Below are 10,747 nucleotides of genomic sequence, written 5' to 3'. Positions count from 1 at the left end.
CATAACAGGGAAGAGGAGGAAAAAAATGAGTAAAATCCCCCCCACATCTCCTTTTGGAAATGTCACTGCACTGCTTTTAGCGCCAGTTCCCTGTGGCGGTCTGGCTGTAACCCCACTCTCCTAACTCCACCTGGGTGGGGTGGCACAGAGGGAGTCCTGTGTCTCCAGCGATTCTTAAATAGCAGTATTTTCCTTTAGGCCATCATTTTTCCACTGGCATGTGCAGAAAATGAACACCCTGCACTTTATGCTAGATCCAGAGCTCTGATGTTGCTCTCTGAAAGCAGCTTCTCTGGATTTTCAGTCTCTTCCCCATGGAGCCTGTCCTACCTGACTCTGCCTCAGCCACTGCCAGAACTGGAATCTCCATCAGTAAGTATTTTAAGTCCTCTTCACTTTCAACAACCAAGGTTGTAATCATCTGTATATTGCAGATTGTTAATGAGTCTTCCTCCAATCCTGATGCCACATTTTTCTTCATATAACCCAAGTTCTCAGATGATTTGCTCAGCATAGAGTTTGAATAAGTGAAAAAATACAACCCTGTTGCACACCTTTCCTAACTTTAAAACATTCAGTGTTCCCATGTTCTGTTCAAACAACTGCCTCTTGGTCCATGTACAGATTCCTCGTAAGCACAATCAAGTGTTCAGAAAAGATTGAAGTTGTCAAAGACTTCATTCTTCTGGATCAACTATTAACACTCATGGAAGTAACAGTCAAGAAATTAAACAATGTATTGCATTAGGCAAATTTGCTGCACAAGACCTTTTTAAAGTGTTGAAGAGCCTTAAAGATGTCAGCTTGAGGACTAAGGTGCGTCTGACCCAAGCCATGGTATTTTCAATAACCTCATATGCATGTGAAAGCTGGACCATAGAAGAATTGATGCTTTTGAGTTATGGTGTTGGAGAAGAATATTGAAAGTGCCATGGGCTGCCAAAAGTTCAACCAGAGTGCTCCTTGGAGGCCAGGATGGCCAAATTTCATCTCTCATACTTTGGACATATTGTCAGGAGGGACCAGTCTCTGGAGAAGGATATCATGTTTGGTAAGGTGGAGGGTCAGAGAAAAAGAGGAAGACCCCCCAGCAAACTAGATAGTCAAAGTGGCAGCATCAATGGGCTCAAAAGTGTGGCAACAATTGTGAGGTTGGCCCATGACCGGGCAGTGTTTCGTTCTGTAGTGTATAGGGACATATGAGTCAGTACCAACTTGATGGCACCTAACAAATAACACCTGCTTGCTGAAAGTGAAGAGGGGTTAAAATACTTACTGATGAAGATCAAAGACACAGCCTTTGATATGAGTTACACTTCAATGTAAAGAAAACAAAAATCGATTCTCACCACTGGACCAATAAATAATATCAAGATAAATGGAGAAAAGATGAAATATGTCAAAGTCTTCATTTTGTTTGGCTGAACCATCAATATTTAAGGAATCAGCCGTCAAGAAATCAAATGACATATTGCATAGGCAAACATGCTATACAAGACTTCAACGTGTTCAAGAGCAAAGATGTCAGTTTGAAGACTAAGGAGCACCTGATCTAGTCATGGTATATTCAGTGACCTTATATACATATAAAAGTTGGACAATGAATAAGTAAGACTTTAGAAGAATTGATGTATTTGAGTTATGGTGTTGGAAGAGACTATTAAAAGTGCCATGGACTGCCAAAAGAACAGGTCTGTGTTGGAAGAAGTTTGGTCAGAATGCTCCTTAGAACCCTGGATGGCCAGACTTCATCTCTCATACTTCGGACATATTGTCAGGAATGACCAGTAAAATGGAGTGACCATTTTAAAAATGAAGAAACCCCAAAACTATATGGATTGACATAGTGGCAGCAGCATTGGGTTCAAACATAGCAATGATTTTGAGATTAGCGCAGGACCAGACAGTGTTTCATTCTGTTGTGCAAAGGGTCGCTATGCACAGTACCTACTTGATAGCACCTAACAGCAGGAACAGCATACAAGTCTGGTTTTATGTAGTACACATAGTCTCAAGACATTAGGTGCACATTACATTTCTGTCAGCCAGATAAATCTATTCATTTACTAAAAGTTTGCTTTTAGAGAAAACTCTGCAATGGATCCTTTTAGGAAACTGAAGAACTTCCTTTGCTTAGTTCTTAAAATGTTAAATGTTGATATTCTCTAGACTTTACAACCCATGATATTTTTTTTTAGTGGCATATTTTACATGCTAAAAGAAAATCTATAAAGGTTTCCCAGTTCCCATAAGTTGAAATAAAACTTCCTGAGATTTGCTATAAGGCCTTTCATGATTAATTTCAAATTGATCTTTCTGGTTACTTACTTCCCACCACTTTTTAAAATATGTTTTTCAAGAGTCATCTACATACACACACACACACACACACACACAAAACACTCATTAACCCCTTAATACCCATTCACACACACACTCATCAAGACACTCACGGATGTCTACATTCACACTCACCGATTCATACCTCCACAATAGCAGTCATCCACTCATATCTATCTGTAGACCCATTTAAGCATTCATACATATCTACACATACATATCCACTCACACACAACTCACATTAAAACATTCATACACAGCTATACACTTACAGCCATCTACTCATTCACACCTATGCCTATCTATTCACATCTACACCCATTCATACCCATACATTCATGCTCATTTACATACTCATACCCATAAACCCACCCTCTACTCACACATCTGTCCATCCACATACATCCCAAACCCATCAACCTGTATCCATTTATACACCCATACCTACCCACACATTCATTCACACAACTATCTTAATATACACACTCATTCACTCACACACATTCGCTTAGTTATATATCCAACCCCCTTCACTCACAGCCAATTTTATACCTAAATCCATCTATTCACACACATACATACATTCTGTCATACCCATATACATATTCAACCCTCCACAAACAAACACAGGCAGAAACCACACACAAGTGCATGCACACATAAACACACACACACACACACACACACACCATACATGCACCTATCTCTCCTTCCACAAAGCACTTGCCACAATTTTTCAAGTATATTATGCTCTTTCTGGTTTCTACAACTTTGCTTACTGCACTGTCAACTGGAAATGCCTTTCCCTCTTCTCTATTTCTCTAATCCCTGCTCATCTTTAAAGAACCAGATCAAATGACTTTATTTATTCTTCATTTGCATCTGAAAGTTCATAATAACTTTGTATGTAATAGCTAAACTTGTATCATCTCACATGTCCTTCAACAGTTTAAATCAATTGTGGTACATATATGCCATGTTTATACATGCAACAATTTGGATAAATCTCTAAGGAAAACTAGGCAAAAGGTAGGAAATAGTTCTCTATTATTTAATTCAATTGCATGTTGTTGTTGTTGTTTGGTATCATCGAGTTGGCATTGACTCATAATGACCCTATGCACAGCAGAACGAAACAATGTCTGATCCTGAGCCAACCTCACTACAGTTGCTACACTTGAGTCCATCAATGCTGCCACTTGGCCAATCCATCTCGTTGGGGGTCTTCCTCTTTTTCTCTGACCCTCCATCTTACCAAGCATGATATCCTTCTCCAGTAACTGGGCCCTCCTGACAATATATCCAAAGTATGAGAGACGAAGTTTGGCCATCTTGGCCTCTAAGGAGCACTCTGGCTTCACTTCTTCCAAAACAGATCTATTGGTTCTTTTGGCAGCCCATGGCACTTTTCGTATTCTCCTCCAACACCGCAATTCAAAGGCATCATTTCTTCTACCACCTGCCTTATTCACTGTCCAGCTTTCGCATCCATATGAGGCTATTGAAAATACCATGGCTTGGGTCAGGCGCACCTTAGTCCTCAAGCTGACATCTTTGCTCTTCAACACTTTAAAAAGTTCCTGTGCAGCAGATTTGCCTAATGCAATATGTCATTTTATCTCTTGACTGCTGCTTCTGTGAGTGTTGATAGTTGATCCAAGGAGAATGAAGTCCTTGACAACTTCAATCTTTTCTCTGTTGATAAGAATATTGTTTATTGGTCCAGTGGTGAGGATGTTTGTTTTCTTGACATTGAGATGTATCCATACCGAAGGCTATGCTCTTTGATCTTCATCAGTAAATGTTTCAAGTCCTCTTCACTTTCAGCAAGCAAGGTTGTATCATCTGCATATCACAGGTTGTTAAGAGTCTTCCTCCAATCCTGATGCCACATTTTTCTTCATAGAACTCAGCTTCTCATATTATTTGCTCAGCATACAAGTTGAATAAGTATGGTGGAAGAACACAACCTTGTGGCACACCTTTCTTAATTTTAAAACATTCAGTGTTCCCAGGCTGTGTTCAAACAACTGCTTCTTGGTCCGGGTCCAGATTCCTCATGAATCTGTATATAAAATTCAATTGCATGAGAGTCTACAATTAACTCAAAATAATTGAAATAAAAAAAACTGTTATTTCATTATAGCATCTAAAAAGTTAACATTAATGTTTAATGTCAGGATGCTGTTGTTGTTGTTGTTGTTTTCAAGTCTCACGGAGTTAGTTCTGACCATAATTACCCCAACAGATAACAGAATGAAACACTACTCAGTCCTGCACCAATGACAACGTTGTTGTCAAGCTTGAGCCCATTTTTGCTGCTACTGTGTCACACCATCTCTTTGAACATTTTGCTCTTTTTCTCCAACCCTTCACTTTTCCAAATATGATGCTCTTCTCCAGGGATTGCTCCTTCCTGAATACATCTCTAAAGTACAAGAGATGACTGCCTCTTGGTCTGTTATAGGTTCCTCATGAGCACAATTAAGTGTTCTAGAATTCCCAATCTCTGCAATGTTATACATAATTTGCTATGATTCAGTTAATGCCTGTCCAATGCCTCTGGACAGTCAAGAAAACACAAGCAAACATCTTTATGATATTTTCTGTTTCCAGCCAAGATCCATGTGATGTCAGCAATGATATTCCTAGTTCCATAGCCTCTCCTGAATCCAGTTTAGATTTCTGTCAGCTCCCTGTCTATGTACTTCTGCAACCATTTTTAAATTATCTTCAACAAAATCTTGCTTTCCTTGTGATGTTAATATTTTTTTGATAATTTCCACATTCTATAGGGTGACCTTTCTTTGGAACGGGCTCAAAAATGAATCTCTTCCAATTGGTTGACCAAGTAGCTGTCTTCCAATGTTTTTGGATTAGACTAGTGAGGGCCTCCAATGCTGCACCACTTTGTTGAAACATTTCATTAATTTTCTGTGAGTTCCTGGAGCCTTGCTTGAATGCCCATACCTTTGGTGCACCTTAGACTTAGATGTTCATGATGTCATCCCACAACTCTTCTGACCTTCCGTCAATAGTGTCTAATGCATCAAATCTGCTCTTGAGATGGCTTCTAAATTCAGCTGAGATCTACTGAAGGTCATATTTTAACTCTTGCACATCTGTTTTAATTTTCTTCAGCTTTAGCCTAGACCTGCATATGAGCTACTGATGGCATGTTCCACAGTTGGTCCCTGGCCTTGCTTTGGGTGTGAATATTAAGTTTCTCCATCATATCTTCCTACAGATGTAGTCAATCTGATTTCTGTGTATTACATTTGGTGCGATCCATGTGTATCGTCATCTTTTATGTTGTTTAAAAATTTATTTGCAATGAAGTCATTAGTGTAACAAATTTCTATCATGTGACCTCAAGTCTTCTGTCATATTTTCCAACGTTCCTCTTTGTTTTCAATTTTTGCATTCCAATCACCAGCAATTATTAATGCTTCTTGATTGTATGTTTGATCAGTTTTAGTCTGAAGAAGTTGATAGAATTCTTCATTTTTTTCATCATTGAGTTTGGTGTCGGTACATAAATTTGAATCAAAATGGTATTAACTGACATATGTATATTATCCTATCACAGACAGCAATGTACCTCAAGATAGATCTTGAAATGCTCTTTTTGGCAATGAGTTTGATGACATTTCTCTTCAATTTACCATTACTGGTATAATAAACCATATGATTTTCCAATTCTACAAGGCATCAGGGAGCTAAAATGGACTGTTATTGATCTAAACACATTCCGTTTTATTTCTGATGACTTCCAATTGTCCTAGATTTGCACTTCATATATACCAATTATTAATGGATGCTTACAGCTGCTTCTTCTCATTTTGAGTTGTACCCCATAAGCAAATGAAAATCTGAAGTCTTTGTTTCATCAGTATCGTTAAGGTCAAGGCTACTTTTTGGAGGCAGCTTTTTCTCAGTTGTATTCTGAGTTTCTTGCAACCTGAGGTACTCATCTTTTAACACTGTATCAGACAATATTCCACTGTTGTTTATAAGGTTTTCAGTGGCTAATCTTTAGAAGTGGTTTTCCTCTACTTCTTCCTAGTTTGTCTTAGTCTGTAAACTCAGTTTAAACCTGCCCGCATTGGGTGATCCTGCTGGTATTTAAAATGCAGTGGCATAGCTTCCAGAATCACAGCAATACACAAGCCACCACAATATGACACACTGACAAGCAAGTGGTAGAATGTCAGAATGGCAGGATAAATTGGATAAATTTTTAAATAGAATAATGGGATAAAACCAAACAGGATAAAATGCACTCAGAAACATGTGTATTTCTACAATTCAGTCAGTCAATTGAATCAATACAGACTGAGGGAACCCTCCATCACCAACAGAATTGAGGCTAAAGATATAATAATAAGTATAGATAAACCAATCAAAGCTTTAAGTAACATACTCTGAAGTGCATTGCTGGGTATGACTTTCTTCATGAGGGAGTACGTAGGCAAAAAGGGATGTCAGAGCTTTGGTGCTACTACTACCAATCAACCAACTAGTTGCCATTGAGTCAGTTTTGACTCATGGTTACCCCAAGTGTGTGAGAGTAGAATTGTGTTCCATAGAGTTTTCAACAGCTGGTTTTATAGAAGTAGATTGTTAGACTTTTCTTTTGAGGCACCTCAGGGTGGATTCAAATACCAATCTGCCAGTTAGAAGCTAAGCCTATCATCCCTTTGTGCCACCTAGTGATATTCCTTTGGACTGCAACATTATGTGAGTGTAACCATTTGCACTTATATGACTTTTTCTTCATCTGAGTCCAATGTAATCATTATAAGCAAAAATCTTAGCCTCACCTATTAATATGCAGTCTTCCTGAGCTATATAAGCTAAAGACAGTCTCCAGCACTCTTACGTTCTTTGGACAGTATATTCCAAACTGCTTATTTGCTTTGCTCCTATTTATGGAGCACATACATGTTGAATGAGAGATGGATAAGTAGCAATTCCCATAAACTACTTATACCAAAGAACAATTAATAGAATTTCATGGGAAGTGTCATATCAGTGCATAATGAAGGAGTGGTTTTATGCTTGGACTACAAATAGGAGGTGACTCAGCAATCTGGACATTACTCATTCCACCCCAAAAGAATTTAAAATCCTTTCCCAGTTGTTAGAGAAGACTGGTTGTGGTCCTGAGGACACAGTAAAGGTAGAGAAAGTAAACTTTGTTATGCACACAGCATTCAATCTCAGTAACTAGAAAAATAGTCAGTCAGCTGGAAGCAGTGTTTGCTAAAGTGAAGTCTCTAAAGAATCTCCTTAATAAAGTCTGCCTTAAATAAATGTGCAATTGCAAAAACTAAGAATGTGGGCTAGAGGGGGAAAAGTGAGTAAGTGGGAAAGATGTGCAGGAAAGACATACTGAGCACACTGAGGACACACAATTTGAGAGGAATATTCCCTTAGCCACACCGGTTGAATGTACTTATCAAAGGTAGAGAGACATATTAGAACCCACTATATGATTTCTGTGAGTAATTATGTTTTAGTTACTATAAAGTGAATTGCGTTGTCATTGCCATTATAGAGGATTGGCTCAGATCTCTCAACAGGGCCTATGGGATGTGTTCCCTGGTGGTGTTTCCAATAGAGACTTGAGTTGGGTCACCATGACCTATTAAATTTCTGATGCACTGTGTAGACAAAACTAAACAAACAACATTTTTTTTTTTAAAGACTGCACTCAGAACACTGGTTTCTCTCTCTCAGGGTATGTTATTTTTCTATTACCACTGTAGAAAATTACCACAAAACTGACAGTTTAAAACAACACAAACTCATTACCTTACACTTCTATAGGTCCTATCATAGCAAACCTATCAAACAGAGTAAACTACCCATAGCATTTTCAAGGCTGTAATCATTCTGAAACACACTGCCATATATTTCTCCCATAGAGCAGCTGGTGTGTTTGAATCTCCAGTCTTTTAGTTAGCAGTCAAGCACTTAACCACTGCATCATCAGGATTCCTTCTACCAGACAATGTTGTTGTTGTTAAGTGCTATCAACTCAGTTCCAACTCATAGCGACCTTGTATAGTATTTCTGAGGAGCAGCTAATGGGTTTGAACTTCCGACAGTTTGCTGTTTCTACAATCCCATGCTGATTCTATAGTGCCACACCAGAAGCCTTAGACAATAGGCTCATCGAGTAACCCATCATTGATAATCCCATACCTATTTTTAGCTTTTGCTGATATATGACTGAGGGCCAACAACCTTACTCTTCCTAGATGCTATGGTTTGATTGAGGGGACTTGTGTGTCATTACATCCATGATCACAATACATCCTTCTTAATATTGTGGCTAAATTATCTTCTAGGGAAAATCAAATCATAGGGGCTCAATGAATCTTCATTCAATGAATAATGAACTATTTATGGAATGAAAATATCTCCTAAACCAACTAGAGTAAAGAGTAAATCATCTGGAAACTAGCCTTTAAGAAACACTGAAACATTATATGCATAAATGGAAATATGAGGTCCTTCAAAAAAATAGATTCCTTACATAATTGATTACATACTTTATTTTCCATGTATCCACATTCTTCTGTCCTTACTCCAAGGATTTGTCCTCACTTCCAATCCTGCTGTCTCCAGAATGTAATGGAGTTAAAATGCAAGCTACATTTTGCTAGTGTTGAGTTGGTTGGCATCACCTTTATCCTTCTAGCCAAATGGAAAATCCAGAGCAAATTGGCAGTGTAGCTAACCATGGGATGTCAAATTCTTCCCTCCTTTCCCAATGACCTCTTGTTCTGACTTTTCTGGGTTGTCCCTTAGAAACAGACAGAAAATGGAAATAATGAAGCAAGGTGAAATAGAGCACAGAAGGTAGAGAAAGAATCAGTTGAAATTACAGTTTCACTCAATGTTCTCTGATTGATACTAAATTGGACTCCTATAATAAAATATACAAATCTTTCAAACCTTAGGTGTGACTTAAAAAAATGAACACATTGACCCTCTGTTTTTGTTTTTTGCTAAAGTTGATGCTCTCACCAACTTCCTTTCTATTTGATAGTCAATAGGGCACAAGATGGAAGACGGCTCCAATGAAATTTAAACCACAAAAAATTTTGAGGTGCAAACTAAAGAGGTTCATAAACAAAGAACTGTCAGCACATATGTTTTGTTTGGGCCCTGAGAAAATGGAAAATGAACAAGTTCCTCCTATACAACAAGAGACTCATTTTAGTGATTTTTCTTCAGCCAGGGATAGCCTATGTAAAATTTCCTGGGAGATGAACATTTTAATAGGAATCTGAAAAATCAGTGAACTCAAACCTTCTAGTCTGTGAAAGAGTGTCTAGTTCACAAGATTCAGAGATGTCAAATGAAATGACAAAAGCTTTTTGCTTACTTATTTACATTGGAGGATGAGAGCTTTGGGGAGAATAGCAACAAAAAGCTCTGTGTTTAGAAATAACCTTCAACTTGTGGGTGTATCCAAATTAAGTCTCCAGAGTCAGAACTAGGGAAGTCATGGTGAGCATATCAGAAAATAGAGGAGCATTCATTCACACTACAGAAACTGGTCCTGTTTTATGGGCTGTTTCTCACTTCCTTCCCAGAAACTTTCCTCACCAATTGCTCTGGGTGGAGAGAACTTTATCAACAAAGGGTGCTGATGTTTGCAATGAATGGTAATCCCAAAATGACTGCTAACTTCATCTTAAGCCAGACTCCAGGAGGCATTGACCTCCTGAAAGGGTGTTAGAAAAAGCACAGCTTTGAGACTGATGTAGCATGATTGGGTAATATAGTTAACAAAGTTCCTTCAGGGTACAGTGAGGCCCAGCTTTTTGTGCCAACCTATCCTGGAAAAGCACACACTTTCAAGGGCATTAGTATTAGCCATCGTACTTGTCTCCATCTAGACACAATAGTTCGGTTACTACAGTTCTGACACTGTCACCTGTGATTTGGAAGACTGTGCCCCAGGCATGGCACTGAGCTTGCATGCTGAAAAGTACAGCAAAAATTTATGAACCACCACTCATGTGTAAATCTGTCATGCAAGGTGGTTTGTGTGTTGTTGTGATGCTGAAACTATGCCACTGGTATTTTTAATTCTAGTAGGGTCACCCATAGTGGATAGGTTTCAGTTAAGCCTCCAAACTAAGATTAGGAAGAAGAAAAGGCATACCACTTCTGAGTGATTAGCCACTGAAAACCTTAGGAATAGCAGTGACACTGTCTCAGGTAAAGCACCTGAAGATGAACCCCTTAGATTGGAAGGCACTCAAAATATGACAGGAGAAGAGCTGCCTCCCCAAAGTAGAGTTAACCTTGATGACATGAATGCAGCAAAGCTTTCAGGGCCTTCATTTGCTGATGTGTCACAATTCAAAATGGGAAGAAACAGCTG

This window comes from Chrysochloris asiatica, unplaced genomic scaffold, assembly GCF_000296735.1.
Source record: "Chrysochloris asiatica unplaced genomic scaffold, ChrAsi1.0 scaffold00171, whole genome shotgun sequence".
Lineage (NCBI taxonomy): Eukaryota > Metazoa > Chordata > Mammalia > Afrosoricida > Chrysochloridae > Chrysochloris > Chrysochloris asiatica.
The sequence above is the reverse complement of the archived record's forward strand: the minus strand, read 5'-3'. Positions refer to the sequence as shown.